Source organism: Heteronotia binoei, chromosome 2 (assembly GCF_032191835.1).
Source record: "Heteronotia binoei isolate CCM8104 ecotype False Entrance Well chromosome 2, APGP_CSIRO_Hbin_v1, whole genome shotgun sequence".
Taxonomy (NCBI): domain Eukaryota; kingdom Metazoa; phylum Chordata; class Lepidosauria; order Squamata; family Gekkonidae; genus Heteronotia; species Heteronotia binoei.
The window spans coordinates 191,964-199,514 of record NC_083224.1 but is presented as its reverse complement, the minus strand read 5'-3'; positions in this window follow the sequence as shown (position 1 = coordinate 199,514).

Below are 7,551 nucleotides of genomic sequence, written 5' to 3'. Positions count from 1 at the left end.
TGGCTTCAAAAGACATTCTGGCTGAAAAGGGAACCTGCAGGCAGCGTCCATTCGTGGTCCCCTGGGGCAGCATCCACGTGCATCCCACCTTTCACGCTGCCTGCTCCTTTCCTCAGGGCTAGAAGGGCCAGCAACATGGCGGCAGCTGCTGCTGCTGCTGGCAGAGAGAGGGTGGCTCAGGGACCCAGCAGAGCCAGCTCCCTGGGCCGACCTAGCAGGGAAGCAGCAGCAATCCCACAGAGGAGGAACGTGGGCCCTGCGGAACTGGGGCCAGGCTGGGAGGATAGAGCCCCCCCCCCCCAAGTGATTTAAATCGCGCAGGAGCATCCGCTGCCTCCAGCAGGACCTTTCGCTGGAGCTGGGAGAGCTGGCAGAAGCAGCCCATGGCGGCCTCCACCCTCCCAGGGGACGCCCAATTCAGCAGCTCCCCTCCCACTCACAACTCAGGGGGCTGTTATCAGTTGCTGCCACCACTCTGGGTTACACTGACCCTTGAGATAGGCTGCCAATCCCCAGGTGGGGGCAGGGGATCCCCTAGGTTGGAGCCCCTCCCCCAGCCCCGTAGCCAGAATTGGGGGGGGGGGGGGCAGGTGATAAAATTTGGGGAGGGGAGGGCCATGAGGCTTGGCTACTTCTTCCAGCATCGCAGTTAGGTACAAGGGAAAGTTCCATTCCCTTGGCCGCTTCTTCCAGCGGCCAGTCACCCTGACTGGCAGGGCTGGGGCCGGGAGATCGGTTCCTCAATGGAACAGGCTTCCTCCTCGGGAGGTGGTGGGCTCTCCTTCCTTGGAGGTTTTTAAGCAGAGGCTAGATGGCCATCTGACAGCAACGCTGATCCTGTGAATTTAGGGGGAGGGGTTTGTGAGTTTCCTGCATCGTGCAGGGGGCTGGACTAGATGACCCTGGAGGTCCCTTCCACTCTATGATTCTACCAACCTTCCTCAGGAGGTGGTGGGCTATCCATCCTTGGAGGTTTCTAGATGGCCATCTGACTGCAATGAGAATCCTGTGAATTTAGGGGGAGGTGTTTGTGAGTTTCCTGCATTGTGCAGGGGGTTCGACTAGATTACCCTGGAGGTCCTTTCCACTCTAGGATTCGACCAGGCTTCCTCAGGAGGTGGTGTGCTCTCCTTCCTTGGAGGTTTCTAGATGGCCATATGACAGCAATGAAGATCCTGTGAATTTAGGGAGAGGTGTTTGTGAGTTTCCTGCATTGTGCTAGGTGACCCTGGAGGTCCCTTCCAACTCTATGATTCTACTATTCTATCTCTTGCTCACTCTCTGTCTTTGTCTCTCTCTCGTGCTCTCTCACTCACTGTTTCTGTTGCTCTCTCCTCTTGCACTTTCTCTCTCACTGTTGGTGTTGCTCTCTCGTGCTGTCTCTCTCTCATTTGCTCTCTCCCTCTCATACTCTCTGTTGCTCTTGCTGTTGTTCTCTCTGATGCTCTCTCCTCTCTCCCTTTTGCTCTCTCTCGCTCTGGCTGTCTCTTACTCATTGTCATGCTCTCGCTCGCTTGCTTCTGCTGTCACTCTCTCCCAGCCCGATAGCTAAGAGTCAAAGAGGGAGGGGGCCATGGGGGTGAGAGCAAGAAGGTGGAGAGGTTGGGGGCCACCACCCTCTCCCTCCCCCCTCCAGTGTGATTTAAATTGCATGTCAGCTCCGATCCCCCTTCTACATTTCAGAGAGCTCTGAGAAAGAGCAGAGAAGCTCTGAGAGAGAGCAGAGAATAAGTGCTATGAGGGTGAGGTTTGGCTTTCTAAGCAGCTGGGGAAGTTGCTGAGAATTTCTGAGTTTGTGTGACTGCTGAAAATTCTGAGTTTGTGGTTGCTGAGGAACTGCTGTCTGGTTTGAGTGGGCTGACGGTGATTGGAGGTGATTGTTGCTGATTGATTAGGAGTGGCTGTGTTCCCCACCCTCTTTGCATTAGTAAGCTGCGCGTTGCCAGAGGCGCGAGCCTTTGGTGCGAGCCGAAGGGCGAGAGCTAAAGGGCTCTTGGCCTGTGGCTCTTAGCCTGGGGGCTGTGTAAGGACCAGGAATCCAGATCCCTATTTTCCTTGTGTTCCCAATAAGGTAAGTTCACCCTCCAGAAGGGGAGCTACATAAACAAACAGGATTAAAAGGGGACTGTATATTTTTGTCCGAATAAACAATTTTTATTAGTAACATATGGTAGCAAAACTATATCTACAACTTATAAAAACTTAAAGTAAAAGAAAAAACTTTCTACCCCATATCTTACTTTTCCCCCACCCCTCCCCCCGTTACTTGACCCTCGCCAGTGTTATTTACTTAAAGGAAACAAATATTAAAGGTACCTTTAACTATTAAAAAAACCCAAAAGTTATATTCTTATTTTAAAAACCTTAATCATTATCAAAGATTGTCCAATGTCCTTTTATTTTCCACTCTTTTTCTACGTATCGTCTGAATTTCTTCCACTCCAACTTAAAAAGTTCCAAATCATAGTCTCTTAATTTTCTTGTTAATTTGTCCATTTCACTCCATGACATAACTTTTGTAATCCAATCCCATTTCTCTGGTATTTTTTCTTGCTTCCACAGCTGCGCATACAATGTCCTAGCAGCTGAGAGCAAGTACCATATTAAAGTTCTGTCTTCTTTTGGAAATTTTTCCATTTCTAATCCCAGCAGAAAAATCTCTGCCACTTTATTGAATTCATATCTCAAAATCTTAGAAATCTCTTGCTGAATCATTTGCCAAAACATTTTAGCCCTTTCACAAGTCCACCACATATGGTAGAAAGAACCTTCGTGCTTATTTATTTATTTATTTATTTATTTGGTGACTTCTATCCCGCCCTTCCCACAAGTGGCTCAGGGCGGCTTACAACAACGATAAAACAGTAAAATCAGAGCAAGTTATTACCTCTAAAATCAGACAATTAAAACCTAAAAACCTTAAAATTAAACATTAAACTATACAGTATAAACACAAAAATCTGGTAGCTACATTATCTCATCAGGCATAGGCTAACCGGAAGAGGGCTGTCTTACAGGCCCTGCGGAACTGAGCAAGGTCCCGCAGGGCCCTCACCTCTTCCGGTAGCTGGTTCCACCACATAGGGGCCATTGTGGAAAAGGCCCTGTCTCTAGTTGCCTTGAGACGCACTTCCTTGGGCCCGGGGATGATGAGCAGATTTTGAGTGCCAGACCTCAGTACTCTCTGGGGAACGTGTGGGGAGAGACGGTCCCTCAGGTAGGCAGGTCCCAGGCCATATAGGGCTTTAAAGGTGATGACCAGCACCTTGTACCAGACTCGGTATGTTATTGGGAGCCAGTGCAGAGCCCGAAGACCCGGCCGAATGTGCCCCCATCTTGGGAGGCGCAATAACAGTTGGGCCGCGGCATTCTGCACCAGCTGCAATTTCCGAGTCCGGCACAGGGGCAGCCCCATGTAGAGGGCATTGCAGTAGTCCAACCTCGAGGTGACCGTAGCATGGATCACTGTTGCTAGGTCGTCGCGATCCAGGAAGGGAGCCAACTGCTTTGCCCGTCTAAGATGAAAGAATGCGGACTTGGCAGTGGTTGCTATCTGAGCCTTCATCTTTAGGAAAGGCTCCAATAGCACCCCCAGGCTCTTGACCTTATCCGCCGCCTTCAGCGGCGCACCATCAAAAGCTGGCAAGGGGATTTCCCCCCCCTCCCCGGTCCCCGACGACCCAGACAAAGGACCTCTGTCTTCGCAGGATTTAATCTCAGTCCACTCAGTCTGAGCCATTCAGCCACGGCCTGTAGTGCCCGATCCAGATTTTCTGGGGCGCAGACCGGTCGGCCGTCCATAAGTAGATAGAGCTGGGTGTCATCAGCATACTGGTGACACCCCAGCCCATACCTTCGGGCAATCTGGGCAAGAGGTCGCATATAGATGTTAAATAACATCGGGGAGAGAACCGCTCCCTGGGGCACTCCACAATTAAGTGTGCGCCTCCGGGATAGTTCCTCCCCAATCGCGACCCTTTGTCCCCGACCTTCAAGGAAAGAGGAAAGCCACTGCAAGGCCAACCCCTGAATCCCCGCGTCGGCGAGGCGGCAAGTCAGTAACCGATGGTCGACCGTATCGAACGCAGCCGATAGGTCCAACAATATCAGCACTGCCGAGCCACCCCAATCCAGATGCCTTTGAAGGTCATCTAACAGGGCAACCAACACCGTCTCCGTCCCATGGCCCGGGCGAAAGCCGGACTGAAGTGGGTCAAGGATGGAAGCGTCCTCCAGGAAAGTCTGTAACTGTAATGCACCTTGGGGCCAAGAATCCCAGATACAAATACAGATACAAATACAACTGGCAGAGACTGTGAACTGGCAGAGACTGACCAAGAGAGAGATCTTGGGGTCATGGTAGATAACTCACTGAAAATGTCAAGACTGTGTGCGATTGCACTAAAAAAGACCAACGCCATGCTGGGAATTATTAGGAAGGGAATTGAAAACAAATCAGCCAGTATCATAATGCTCCTATATAAATCCATGGTGCGGTCTCATTTGGAATACTGTGTACAATTCTGGTCACCGCACCTCAAAAAGGATATTATAGCATTGGAAAAAGTCCAGAAAAGGGCAACTAGAATGATTAAAGGTTTGGAACACTTTCCCTATGAAGAAAGGTTAAAACGCTTGTGGCTCTTTAGCTTGGAGAAACGTCGACTGCAGGGTGACACGATAGAGGTTTACAAGATTATGCATGGGATGAAGAAAGTAGAGAAAGAAGTCCTTTTCTCCTTTTCTCACAGTACAAGAACTCGTGGGCATTCAATGAAATTGCTGAGCAATCAGGTTAAAATGGATAAAAGGAAGTACTTCTTCACCCAAAGGGTGTTTAACATGTGGAATTCACTGCCACAGGAGGTGGTGGCGGCTACAAGCATAGCCAGCTTCAAGAGGGGATTGGATAAAAATATGGAGCAGAGGTCCACCAGTGACTATTAGCCACAGTATGTATATATTTATATATATATTTGGCCACTGTGTGACACAGAGTGTTGGACTGGATGGGCCACTGGCCTGATCCAACATGGATTCTCTTAAGTTCTTATATTCTTATGACCCTCCCTGGTCTGTTCCAGCAGGGCTCTTATGATGTTCTTATCAGGGGAAGGCCTTGGCTTCTGCCCTGTTTTTGGTCCTCCAGAGGAACTGGTTGGCCACTGTGTGGGACAGGATGATGGACTAGATGGACCCTCCCTGGTCTGACCCAGCAGGGCTCTTCTGATGTTCTTCTCAGGGGAAGGCCTCAGCCTCTCTGCCCTGTTGTTGGCCCTCCAGAGGAACTGGTTGGCCACTGTGTGAGACAGGAGGCTGGACTAGATGGACCCTCACTGGTCTGATCCAGCAGGGCTATTCTGATTTTCTTCTCAGGTGAAAGGCTTGGCCTCTCTGCCCCGTTGTTGGCCCTCCAGAGGAACTGGCTTGGCTGCTGTGTGCGAGACAGGATTCTGGACTGGATGGACCCTCCCTGGTCTGGCCCAGCAGGGCTCTTCTTATGTCTTTATGAAGGCCTCGGCCTCTCTGCCCTGTGGTTGGCCCTCCAGAGGAATTGGTTGGCCCCTATGTGAGGCAAGAGGCTGGACTAGATGGACCCTCCCTGTTCTGCTCCAGCAGGGCTCTTCTGAGGTTCTTATGAAGGCCTTGGCCTCTCTGTGTCAGCTTGTGTTCCTTGAAGTATATTCTATGGTTTGAAATGTTTATTTACTATTAACCAATTCTTTAAATCTTTGCCTTACTAACACTAGTGCCATGTTAGAATGTGAAGGGGGGAACAAGGAGGGGTGATTAAGGTGCCAAACGCCAGCAAGGTCTTTGAAATGCAAACATTTGGCTGTTTCTCAGGCGCTTGCTAGAGGCGAACAAGGCCACAGCAGGGGAGGAGAGACAGTCTGTGCATGGAGAAGATAAGAGGGATGTGAACTGGTTACTATCATCGGACAGACCCAGGTTTTATTGTGGGAAATGATTTAAACCCCCTATGCTTTGATGTATGTCCATAAATGCCAATGCCTTTGCCTATTTCGTTATCAGTATCAATGAACCTGCGTAGAGAGTAGCATTGCTGTAATCAATAAAATAGAAACTTAGTTTTGCACAAAGACAAGTCTATTCCTTCTTGAAACTTCAATGCCCCCTTCGCTGACATTTTGATACTGATCCGCAAGGGGCTTATCGGCAAGAGTTACTTTTTAGCGAATGGCTGAAAGAGCACCCGATGACTGAGAGCCCTCCACCCCTGAAGAGATACCAAGGTCTCCGGTGTGGCACGTTATCGAGCAGCGGAAACCTAAGAAGGTGAGCAGCCAGGTGTTGTTCATCACCCCAAAGACTTGGAAGCCACGCACCTCGACCACACTAATGGACAAAGCAGTGCAACGGCATGCGAACATCCTTTGCACCCCGGGGGACCCGGAAGATCGAGGGAGCCCGGTTGATCCAGTAGAACGGTGGAGCAGTACTGCCGGGGAAGGGGGCGGCCGGGAACGCCTGGGCGACTCGGAGAAGGAAGACAGCTGCGACTTGAGAGCCTCCTCCCCGAGACGAGACCCGACCGAGGACCTCCGGAGGGAGATAGAAATCCTGGGGTGCGACCTGAGGCAGGAGATGAAGACGACCATGTCGCAGATGTTATGGGAGGTGCAGAGGCAGACCGACCGGGCCCTAGCCCGCGGCCCGGGGGGACCAGCTGGGCCACCGCCGCCAATCCCCGCCCAACCCACGCAGCCGGCGGCACCAGCAACACCGGCTGCGCCACCGGCGCCTGCCGCACCAGCCACGCCCGCGGGCGCGGCCACCTCGAGAGTGAAGACCCGGGAGCTGGATGTCACCTTCGACGGGAGCCCGGACAAGGTGGAGTACTTCATACTCAAAGCCAACAGCTACATGCACTACTGGGGGACTTCCTTCCCCAATGAGCACAGCCACGTGGCCTACCTCGGGTCGAAGATGATGGGGGAGGCCCAGCTGTGGTACGTGAGCCTCCACGAAACCCAGGGCCCCGAAGTCACCACCGTGGCCAGGTTCCTACAGGCTTTCCTGTCACAATTCAAGGACCCCCTGCAGGAGACCTGGGCCATCGCCGCGATAGACGAGATCCGCCAAAGGAGCAGATCGATCCGAGAGTACACCCTGAGAGTTCCTCAATGTCGTTTTAAATTATTGTATACTGTATAATGTTTTATTTGAATGTTGTTAGCCGCCCTGAGCCTGCCTAGGCGGGGAGGGCGGGATACAAATAAAATTTAATAATAATAATAATAATAAAAACCACTGCCGAAAAATTAGAGGCTGGAGCGAGGCCATGAAGATCCGGGCTTTTAAGAAAGAGCTAAATGCTGGACTACTGGATCAAGCCTTGGCCCAGGCAAGGCCCGTCACCCTCATCGGGTGGATCCAGCTGGCTGGGGAAGTTGAGACCAACATGAAAGAGGTGGCCCTCCAACGCCAGGGGCACCAGGGGAAGCCGAGACGCACTCGGCCCCGAAGGCGGAGGCCAAGAAAGCACCAGGAGGAGGAACAGCTAAATCCTTCCCTAGTCCGCGCAAG